Below are 12,843 nucleotides of genomic sequence, written 5' to 3' on the forward strand. Positions count from 1 at the left end.
GTTATACTCATTCCGAGGGGCAATACTGAATCCACGCAGGAATTCTGACTTTAGACGGTTATACCAGACATAGGCAACTGGCGGCCCGGGGGCCACTTGTGACCCTCGGGCTAAATTTGTTCAGCCTCCAAAACCAAATTGTAATTTATGAAGTTGTAAGTTACATGAAGCCCAATACAATACACAACGGCAGCAAAATGCACAAAATGTCAACAAAAGTGCACAAGCTAACAACAAAAACGCAACATAATTAAAAACAATCCAACTCACAAAATGACAAAAAAAGGATAAACTAAACAACCACTTAAACACACAAAATGACTACAAAAACAACAACCTATGCAAAATGACTTCAAAGACACAAAATGCCAACAGAATTACACAAAAAGACAGAAAAATACATACAATAACAACAATAACACAACATAATAATAAAAAATACATAATAACTTGGAAAAACACACAAAAAGAAAACAAAAATTTCACTTATTGGCAAGAAAATAGACCAAAAAAAATGACACAAAAGATACACTAAACAACCACTTCTTAAACATACAAAATGACTACAAAACCAAAGACACACAAAATGCCAACAAAATTCCACAAAATGACAGAAAAATACAAAGAAAATAACACAAAAGATTAAACAAAAATTTAAAAATCACAAAAAAACCAACAAAAATGTCCTTTATTGGCAAGAAAATAGACTAAATGAATTAAAAAACACACAAAATGTCTAAAAACACCAAGGAAACCAAATAAAATGCTTTTTTTGTTTCCTGTATTAACACTCAGATTGGTCATTCTTAATCTAAATGCTAACATAAATGTTGATAAATGGCCCTCGGGATCAGACAGTCACATTTTTGGGTTATACTGACTCCGAGGGGTTCGGCTTATGCATCCTAAATTGCATTTTCTTCGGGAAATTCAGTTTGTCTAGTATGATTCAGATTCTGCTCAATTTATAACACTGATTGATAGCTCTGACTACAAAATATGAGGTGTTTTTATACACTTGGTGTATTTGTGTAGCTGTATCTAAACGTACTGCATGCTGCATGTGTGATTGGACTACACAGTAATGTGAAGACACGGTGTCGGCATCTAACTAGCATACAGTAACACACAGCCCCCACGTCTCATCCGGCCCGAGTAAATTCTTCCACCCGTCTATTTGTATCCTTCATGTCAATCAGTCAGTCCTGTGTTTCGCATGCTCCATCTGCTGCAGCCTGCAAACGCCCACAAATCTAATCAAGTCATCATCTGCTCATTAAACAAACACGAACAGGATAAGAAGTATAGTCCATTTGCTAGATGATGAATACACAATGAAAAAAATGCCCTTTTAAACCACAACAAATTAGCCTCGACCCAGATCCAACAACCCAAACATCCCTCGTTGGCATTTGGCAAAAAAAAAAATAAATAAAATAAAATAAAAAAAAAAAAAAAAAATATATATATATATAAATGTAATTTTGTGGTTAAACTTTTGAAGCATGGGTGGTGTGCATGATGTGACAATTTTCCTCTCTTCAAATCAGGATGCTAAAGCTCAATCAAATGCTCCAATCGTCCACCTGTCATGTTTATGTAATGCACACTAATCCCTACAGCCCTAAAAAAACAAACAATAAAAAACCTCTTTAAATCCAGTTTGCAGCCCTCTGTGGGGCTTTGTGGAACATCAAGTTAGATTAGGTGGTGTTGAATATATTTGCAGTATGTGTGAATGACATGTTCAATGATTTCATTCAGAGGGTGGGAATAAACAGTCTAAAACCTGCTGTGCAGATCGACCCCAGTAGGTGTGCCACGTTAAGCTTTAATTGTATTAAATCTTAAATGCACTATGGCAGGCACAAAATCCTTTTAATTAGACATGAGTCTTAAATCATTAATATTATATGAAATAATGAATTATGTTTCAGATTTAAATAGAACATCCAACTCTCTGCATGGCATCCTGTCTGCAGGGTTTGGAAGAATCTTCAAGAAAGAAGAAATTTCAACAAGTGTGTTTGTGTGCAAACTTGATACATTTTTTTTTCCTTCTCTACTAGGAATAGAAGACCATGACTGCATCCTAATAGTCCCTCTTTTCTCCTTTCCTATCCACTTTTCCTGAACCCTGAAGTGTTTAAGGATGATGAGGAGTGTTCCAATTCCCTAAAAGCTAAGGAAAGCAGGCTCAATGCTTCTAATATAACCTCCTTTAGCCTAGGAAACACTGATGCATCCTTTACCAAAGGCGGCGACAACATTTAACAAACCAAAATAAATCTGAATTCACTTAAAACATACATTTCTTATTATTTCTAAATAGCAAGAATTCAACCTTCTAAACTGCCGTAAAATAGGCCAACCAGATGTAGACGTGTTTTGCGCATGTGTTGAAAATATCCGCAAGAATCAGGCCCGCAAAATCATTGGGCACTGACAATTCCGAATTAAACTTAAATACAAATTATGTGGCTGGTTTATTCCGATTTTAATTAGGAATGAAATATTTCCTCAATCTTGTTAACACTGAATTCCACTTTAAATAAATTCTGGTCGTTCTGCGTATGTCGCGATGACGCGGTGGTGACGACATAATGCAAGCTGGCTCGCCAAGAATATTTATTTAATAAGAGCCTTAGACATGGATATAATGAAAAGAGTGGATGGACGAAAGCTTAAACATGCAGACATTCACAACGACACATAGATTTATTACACACATACGGACATCAGCAAACAGCCTGCACCATATAGAGCTTCACTAATGACTAAAGTGAAACTGTATGTTATTGTCTAACTGTTGCTTCAAAACTACATTCAAAATAAAAGTGACAACAGTTCTTATTAAGCTATGTTGTAGCTGAAAATAAAATCTTTGTTGTGTGTTTTTTCCCCGATAGACGTGCTACGTCACGTTTGCCTAATCAGAACCCTTCCCAACCCCCAGATCTAAAGTGGAGCCGAATGAACCTGTTTTCCATGTAAACCTGATTTCGGAATATTTTCATGTAAACACAAAGCAGAAAATTTTAATTCAGAATAATTTGATTCAGAATAATTAATACATCATGTAACCGTGGCCATTGTGTTTTACTCCTGTTCATTCCTCTGCTCTCTAATGCAAACTACCTGTCATCTGCATCATGCCTACATCTGTTATACTATCATTACTGCAAACAAGAGCAGGGCTGATCCATGTCTATTTCCACCTTGACTTAAAAAGCCACTGTCAACTTTGTTTAAAGTTATGACATATAGATAGGAAGAATATTATCCTATCATCTCATGTAACATGTAAGACACCTCCTCAGTGACTGTGTTGGGTGTTCTGTGTGATTCCTTTTTCAGAAACATATCAGCTTGTGTGCGACTGTGGTTGTGGTTTTTAATTTACATTAACCTGGTAAAGTGAATGTTTATGAGCAATGAACTTGACTGATTATCAGAGCTACGCAGATGACACAACTATATCTATCACTGAACCCAGATGACTAAGGTCCCATAGAGGTGTTGTGTGAAATAGTGAACTGCTGGATGGTTTCAGTCATACTTGGAGGAGCAAAGTTATTTTGTAAGCATTGGAAACTTTGAATCTGACAGATTACCAATGTCCTGTGGGGTTCCTCAGGGCTCTGTTCATGGACCCCTTCTCTTTAGCCTTTATATGCTTCCTTTAGGGCAAAGTTTACAGAACTGTAAGGTTGACTATCAGAACTACGCAGATGACACACAACTAAATCTATCACAGAACCCAGATGACAATGGTCCCATTGAGATATTGTGTGGCTTCAACTAAATCATGACAAAATGGAGGTGATCATCTTTGGTAAGAAGGAAAAGAGGACTGCTGTCAGCAATTATCTTGAGTCTCGATCTTTAAAAGCTAAAGACCAAGTCAAAAACCTTGGTGTTCTGATTGACTCAGATTTTACATTCAGCAGTCAGATCAAATCTATCACAAAAACAGCCTCTACCACCTAAAGAACATCTCCAGAGTGAAAGGTTTAATGGCTCAGAAAGATCAGGAGAAACTGGTCCATGCTTTTATCTCCAGCAGACTGGACTATTGTAATGGTCTTCTGACAGGAATCCCCCAAAAGAGCATCAAACAGCTACAGCTGGTTCAGAACGCTGCAGCTCGGGTCTTAACCAGAACAAAGAGGTCAGAGCACATTACTCCAGTTTTAAAATATTTACACTGGCTCCCAGTCAGCCTCAGAATAGACTTTAAAGTTCTGCTGCTGGTGTATACATCTGTGAATGGGTTTGGTCCAGAATGCATTTGTTTATTTGTTTATTTATAAGGATCCCATTAGCTGCAGCTTTGCTGCATCTACTCTTCCAGGGGTCCACCAAAAAATATTTTACGTTAAAAAAATAAATTAAAAAAAAATCACACTTCCAGCAAACAAAAACTGAAAAACAATATAAAACAGTCAAAGTAAAAAAAAAAAAAAACCACACACAATCATTGTTATTCTCATTACCGTTACCTCCTTCCCAACCAACCGACCAACCAACCACCTCACCCTACAAGTCCGCACACATTTGAAGAAAAAAAATAGGCCACACAACACAGGGTACACACTGAAGTCAGCATCCAATGTGAACATTTTCAAATCAAAGTTAAAGGCACTTTTTTTCTCTGCTGCGTATGATTGAGAGAGAGATTGTTGGTCATGTTGTTGATGTCATGTGTTTGTTGATGATTTTAAATGTTTTTACTGATGATTTAAAAAAAAAAAAAATTGGTGCCAATTTTAATATTCTTAATGATTTTTAAGCTGTTGAATGTTTTCTGTTGCACTTTTTGATCATGTAAAGCACAATGAGTTGCCTTGTGTATGAAATGCGCAATGCAAATAAATTTGCCTTGCCTTGCTTTCATTCGGTTAATGCCACTGGTGACATATTGGTTATTGATCCTCTGCTCTAGGCCAGACTGTGGTCACTAATGGAGGATGTCTATTGAAATGGAAAGTGGCACACCGGAGGCAGCAGCTTCATGCTATGTAGGGAAACCTGATCAGTGGCCCTCAGAAGAGTCATTAATTAATGCCAAAGCAGATGCTTGCAGGTCATCGGGGGTCATTTTATACAGGAACATTTTAGTAACGTAATTACTGTCAGTGCATTTAATATTAGGTGATGAGTCGGAGATAAAAATAGAAAACTGGCATTGTATAGTAAGCTAAACATAAAACATGTACGCTTTCTACGTTTGTGTATCGTCCTTTCGTCTATTTAATTTCTTAAAAAGCTGTCAAGAACAAGAAAAATTATTCTGCTTCATCTTTATTTTTTGCTCTATGTCTAAAGTTTAAACCCAGAGATTCAATGATTAATACTTACGTGTTTCCTATGCAACAAACAAAGGCAAATTTGGGATATTTTAAATTATTTTGTGTAAAGGACAAAGGAAGCTCCTCTGAAATCTAGCATAGCTGCTTTAATAAAGATCCACCTGGTCCAAGTCTAGTTGCTGAGTGAGCAGGTGATTGTTAACTATAATTTTCCTCTGTGTGCTACAGTTTACAAACAGAGTGCAAAACTAATGTGGGAGGGGGACTCACGATTCTACATACCCCAGCTTTAAGTCTCTAAAAACCCATGTGGTTGTAAGCGCTGCTATTATTCCGTAAAACATGTGCTGAGCAAGGCGCAGCATGTAGTACATTTAGTAAAATTTGTATCAGATGCAGATTTTCCATCAATATTGTAATCAGCAATGAGGATTATTTCACATATTCTACAAAAAGCCAGTCTTGTTTCAATCTCTGGCTCAACTTCAGCTCAAATCGAAGACAATCACATTTTGTTGCTCAATAAATTCTGTTTTATTTCCAACCCAAGGACAAACAGTTCCTTGAATCGCAGATTGCTGTGAGTTTAGAGTTCACCTTAAACATCTTCTTTTAGAGGAAGAAGTCAGAAGAAAGAGGTTGAAGAACTTGACGGAACATAGTAGCCCATGTGTCCTTGTTTAAAGTCTGGATTGATAGCGGATGTAGAAACTAGACCTTCGTCTTCGAAGGACTGCCAGCACTCAGGAATAATTTTAGTTGTAAAAGGAGAAATATTTTATACATTTCACTGTCAATGACAGATGTTGTCATTCAGATCAACTTGTAGCCTCCAAACACGTGATATTAAATGGATAGAGATAATAAGTGGGTAAAAGGGTTATTTGCTAATGGAGTTTTTGGTTGGAGACGATCAAATTCTTTCACCACAATCTTGTGAGCATTGCTTTTTGGCAACCACTTCCCGTTTCGGTTCAGGACAGAGCCCAGTGTCCAATCCCCTCCTTCCTTTAGTCAATACTGCTGGTGGCCACACACTGTCTGCCCGTCTGCCCTGCTGGCATCCGCCTTAAAGCTGTGTAGGCGGACCATGGAAACATAACTGATAGAAGGGGCATTTGGTTACAGTTGTAGAGTGTGGCCAACGGACGATCCAACTGTGCCATTCAGACTGAGCCAAAAAATATGGATTGTGGAGTGTGAAAGTCGGGGAATAAAATGTAAAAATGGTCACAAGCTATAGATGCTTATGTAGAGGTTAGATTTGAATTCTTGTCTCCAAGTCTTGAGTCCAGTTATTATTCGCAGGCCAGTGTAACCTTTTTACTGTGAATTGCATTTTTTTCAAACCATGAAAGGCAATAGAAAGGCAGAGATACATCACTCAATGAGTGTCATGAATCACTTACTGAGTGACGGAGGCGGTTCTGTCCCACTATCATGTGAAAATGACATACATTCAAGCGTCTAACCAAATTTTAGATTTTCTTTAGTTTTAATATTAATTTTACCAACATCGTGCCAACACCCAAATGCCAAGTTAAAGTCATTCAATTTATTGTTCATTGTTGATCATTAATCTTAGTTCTATTGTGTTTTTTTTTTTTTTTTTTGTTTTATTCAGAGTAAGAACACATTTAATTTAAGCTGAGTGGCAGCATTACATTTACACTTCTTCATTATGAAACCATATCAGAGGTAGGGGTGATTGTACTCGCATTATTTTATTGATATCATTTTTTCACATTGAAACTTTGTTGTTTTTAATTTGGTTCCAAACTTTAAAGAAAAGAAGGAGATGATGCTGTTGATCTAAATCCAAGGTTCCCAAAGTGGAGTACGCAAATTGTCATGGGGGATACTAATGCTAATATTAGGCTAATGCTAGGTAATGATAATATTAGGCTAATGCTAGGTAATTATAATATTAGGCTAATGCTAATACTAGGTTAATGTTAAGCTAAAGCTAATACTAGGTTAATGTTAAGCTAATGCTAATATTAAGTTATTGCTAAGCTAATGCTATATACAGTAGATGTCAATGCTATGTTAATGCTAATGCTGGTAAATGCTAATTCAATGCTAATAATATTGTTAACTAATGCTAGCTAATGCTAATGATAGGCTAATGCTAATTCAATGCTAATAATATTGTTAACTAATGCTAGCTAATGCTAATGATAGGCTAATGCTAATTCAATGCTAGTAATATTGTTAACTAATGCTAGCTAATGCTAATGAGAGTCTAATGCTAATTCAATGCTAATAATATTGTTAACTAATGCTAATGATAGGCTAATGCTAATGCTTGTTCAATGACACGGGCCAGCACCTGCATTGTCGCTTGCATTTTCTTCAGGAAATGCAAATATATATGATTCCTCAATAGGATAGGAAAAATTATTTTTCCCTTTAGAGCTACATTGTACTGTATATGACATTACATTATTGTGTTTTTAATTGTGCAGGAGTATGGGGTACATGGTTTCAGGTGAAATGTCTAAAGGGGTACGGGACTGTGAAATATTTGGGAACCACTGATCTAAATCATTAGTTCATTTTACATAGTATTTTTATAAGCACCTTTTTATAGACAAAAACCGTCAAGCTTCTTTTATAGTGTGATGCAAATGTTCCTGCAATTTCTTTCCATGTACAGTGAATGCAGCAGCATGGGGGCTGTATGAGTTAGCCTGCTTGCTGCAAGCTGTTCAGTCTGTCAATTTCCAAAAATTAAAAGATTTTGCAGTTAGACACGTTATATTTGACCAGTTTCTGAAAGACAAAATGCATTGGGATAAAACATAGCACTACTTGGATTGGGCTACATAAAACTTTGGCAATAATATATCTATATCTTAATAGTCTCACATGTAAAAACCAGCCTGGTCGTTCCATAGTATCACATTATACTGTATCTGTGGTTGATCATCTCTACGGGCTGAAGGTGCACTTGAACCCTTAAATCCTTCATTTGATCAGGAGGAGGCTTGTTTAGTTTGGCTGCAGTTCCTGAACATTAAACAAGAGATTTCCACCTGAAAATTTTGGAATTAACTCAAACAAGATAGAAGACACCTTTCTCTGCCCTCCAGCTGTCTGTCGTCCCTAATCTGTCTGAGAAATGCTAACTCAGCTAGCCCTTTCACTTTAGTGTGAGAAAAATGTCCTTTTGCTCTTGAGCTGCTAACCTGGCTTGAATAAATATTTAATATTGATGAAATAATAGATTATTGAAGTCATGAGATTGACCACAACTTCAAACAGCTTTTCGATATAGACAGCTTCTCTTTCTTTGTATCTGCTTTCTAAGTCATTTGAATTTGAACCACACATTTAAAGCAGTGCTTTAGTCAAACACAGGGAATAATTTATTTCTCATTAAAAAAAACACGTGAAAAGTCATTCTTTAGTCGTCTACTGTGTGGATAATTAAGATTGATTTAATGAGCTATCTGATTAAAATGCAGAGAGGTACATGAGTGGGCTTCAATTTAAACACTGGTCACACGTCAGGCTGTGCCAGCTCCTCATCCAACCATCACACTCTTTCAAATATTATAGATCGCATCAGACGAATAAGCTCAAACAATGAAAACAGCAGAACACAAATAAAAAGCATTCTCCATTCTGGCTTTGAAATACAGTAACATTTCGTGAGCATCGTGATTGATCACATAATGTGATGCATTATGCATGCAGAGCTTTAGTGTGTTGTATTTGCAATACACAGAATAGTACAATAGTTAAAGCACAGTAGCATACTATGACAATTTAGAACAAAAAAAAATATCAAGCAGACACTAAAATAATTAATTAATTTGATGATAGATCTCTTAAATATGGATAAAGTTTGATCTCAAGTCGATCCCAGATTTTAGGCGACCAAATCTGATTTAATTTGGGGAAATTTTATGAAAGAATTTGAGAAAAAATTACAGGATTTTGGTAAGCTCTGGCAAATACTGTGGAGATTCATTGATTTTTTTTTTTTGTATTTGAAAAAACTGAGAAATCTACAATTGAATTAGTTAGAGAATTATTATGTTTTCTCCGATTTGGATTCTCTGAGGGGCTGGATTTGGCCCCCAGGCCTCGAGTTTGACACATATAAAGAAATCTACAGGGGTGGAGGATAGAAGAATAGTACCACAACAATAACATGAAGCATTTATATCATTCATGTATTGTGAGATATAAATATCTTTGGAATAATGTAGTCCCCTTAAACTAGTCTCCATTCCACCTTTTGGTATCGCTAACTTTATGTTAAACATACATTCTTCTTCACTATGGTTTGGTCCAGTCAATAAAACTTAACTACGCATCATTCTTGAAGGTAGAGGTGTCCCGATATAACTTTTTCACTTCCGATATGATACTGATATTGTAGCCTTGAGCACTGGCCACATACCGACATCGATTTTGTCAACTATTTTGTAGTGTGGAATGTTTGGCAAAGGCTTGATCAAATGATATATTACTCAAACAGAAAACAATAAAATAAATACTTATATCTAAAGTGCAAAATAGCCACTGGCTCCACTTAAATTTTAATTAAATGTATTGACTGTTTAAAAGGGACAAAACACATTAATAAACAGATATGCTGTAGATGAGCCAGAGTTAGCCACAAGAGGCTAGTCTTCATCTGGTGTCCCTGGTCGGATTTTAAAAGGCAACCTAGAATGTAAAAAGGTACTAAAAACAGAGAGAATACAACATGACAAAAGAGAACATGTATGACAAATTAAGGAAAAAAATAGTGATAAAACAAAACACCAAGTCTGGACTAAAACTCTCAGAGTTTCCACACAGTAAATTACAACAAGAACACAATTGAAACAAAAGAGTTAATCCATACTTAACACAAGAGAAACAATGAACAAAAATCTAAATTAAATAAAATAACAAAATAAAAGGCTGTCAGTGTAAACATAATTGGTGGTGAAGAAGCCATGTTTTTAGCTGCAGAGAAAAGGAGACAGTAGTCAACTAAATGTGACGTCATGTGGATGTGGACCCAGATGCAGAGACAAATGGAGGCAGCATGTTGGTCATAGTAGTCCATTTTTATTCTCAAGGTGACAAAAAATTCAAAAAGGCACAAAGAAACTAACCTGACAAGAGCCAGATTGACGTGTAGCCCCTCCCTCTAACTCCAGTTCTCCACATTGACCTGGGTCTGTGTCTGGCGAATCCTTTAGGAACCAGGGAGGGACATGAACAGAATGCTTGAAGCTGATTGGGCGAAGCACCTGTCCACCATGATTTGTTTTAGCCAATCACACGGTAACAAATGATGATGTCATCATCGGCATGCGCCGCAGAGACGCTGCTATAACAACAACAAGACTACACTAGTGAAAACTTTCTTTTGGGATAGTAATGCTGCGGTTATTATGTCGTTGAGTGACTTTTTTGCCGTTTTTTGCAACACAAGTATGCGAGTTAAGGGCACATTAACCATCCTCCTGTGTCGCCATCTTTCTATTTAGATTTGGAGCTATGCTAATATCGGTAGCCCAGCTAGTTCCTCTCCCCGCAACTGGGCATGTGCCATTTTTGCTTTGGCGCTTCTGCCTTCATCACACCCGGATATCCCGCCCTAAACCATAACACTGCCTCATGATTGGTTTGAACCATTTTGGTTCAGATTTGAAAGGCAAAGGCGGGAACAGTACAAGATGGATTCTGGTGTTTGTGAACACCAGGAGAGAATTCATCTTGCAGGCAAGGTTATGAGGAAACCAGGGAGCAGGGAACAAAACACAACAGGACACAAGGAGGGACCAGCAATCATTCTGTGTCCTAGCACACCACGCTAAATAGTGCAGGAGGCACCCAGGTGTGTGCAAAACATGAAGCAGCTCATCACTCACAACCCAAACGCACTGACGTCACTGGGAGGTGGAGACACGAGCAGGAACACCTGAAACACACAAGAGACCAGACTCGAAAACAGAATAAACAAAGACTCTCAGAAAACCTAAAAGAGGACCAGAAGGGCTACACACAAACAAAACTAAACAGAACCTGACATGGAATGAATTAAAATAAATTAGATGACCCTGAAAAATAACCTCAAAACCAAATACAACAAAAAAAATTATACTTTCAAAGTGCAAAATAACAATTTATTTTTGTCAGCTGCTGCATGGAGCGCAGTCCAGAGCTTTTATAGATGCAGGATGTGATTCAATCCAATCCAATTTTCATTTTCTGCTATCAGACCAAATTCTGATATCAAAATGGGATAGAGACATCTGAATTGTAATAATGTGGATGTATGATAACTGCTAATATGTACAACAGCGTCTCAATTTTGCAGCCGTGCTACAGTGAGTTCCAGGGTTGAACAGAAAGTGTGACCCTTCAGGTGGACGCGACCCTCTCATGCCCCTCTGAGTGCAGAGGCAGGAAAAGAGCATCGGTGCAAATGTGTTTTCAGACGTGTGATGTCGTTTTAGCATGACCGGACACGCTATGGCTGCTCCCTTTCTCTTTATTTACCCATTGAGCTGAACCTTTGACATAACCCCGCCCCCTCAGGTCTAATCTTGGTTAAAGTGTTTACGTAACTTCCAAGTGTCACATGACATGATGCAAACAAAATGCTGATAGTCTGAGCAGCGTATAACTCTGTGCCTGCAGCAGGGTTGGAGTCAATTACATTTTTCAATTACAATTACATTTCCAATTACCCATGGTGAATTACAATTCAATTATGTTCACAGTGACGGGCATTTTTTCCAATTCCAATTAAATTGCAATTATTATTTATCCCCTGAAAGAAAATTACAATGAAGTTCTTAATTACTAAAGTGCAATTCAAATTGTACTACTTTTTATTTAAATAGTGCACACGAGGGACCAAAGTGCTTTACCTTATGATCTCATCTAGTTTGTATTTTGGTATGCTATGTGTGCTTGTCATTTATAAGCCTGTTGTGATGATTGTGTGTGTATGCTGTCTTTATTTGCTTCTTTACATTTACATTTTACTGCACTTAGTATTACATCTTGTGTTAAAAGCAAAAGTAAAAGGGACAAATGTTTTATTTATTTAGCAATAAATAACATCTTTGCACAAAACATCAGTTATATTCCCACTATTGTTACTATGAAAAATTATATCATCCTAATGGAAATAAAATTATATACAAACTCTAACTCACTAACCCTTACATGGTTTTAATCATTTCTAACTATGTATGAGTAAGCCATATAACTGAATCGCATTTAATTGAATAGTAATCGACAATTTTCCTGGCAATTACAGTAAATTATCTGAACTCAATTACAATTCAATTCAAACTAGGCAGGATCTGTATTCGCAAGGCGAATACGTATTTGCCGATTGAAAATTGAAACTGCAATATCATAAAACTGGTTTAAAGTACACATTTCTGAATTGTAAGAATTATTCATGTGAAAGACATCTTATTGTGTGAAACTTCCCTTAATGTTGTTTTCACTAATTAAATTGAAATTAATAATGCAGGAAAAACAGGAGACTGACCTTGACCTT

The 12,843-nt window shown here is 36.7% G+C and overlaps 1 protein-coding gene across 3 annotated transcripts in view; it reads left to right on the forward strand.

The window, feature by feature from the left end:
* ndrg4 (NDRG family member 4) overlaps positions 1 to 12,843 on the forward strand; it is an 87,402-nt gene that overhangs the window by 5,080 nt on the left and 69,479 nt on the right. The gene's annotated exons all lie outside the window — the stretch shown is intronic.

Source organism: Gouania willdenowi, chromosome 6 (assembly GCF_900634775.1).
Source record: "Gouania willdenowi chromosome 6, fGouWil2.1, whole genome shotgun sequence".
NCBI classification, from domain to species: Eukaryota; Metazoa; Chordata; class Actinopteri; order Blenniiformes; family Gobiesocidae; genus Gouania; species Gouania willdenowi.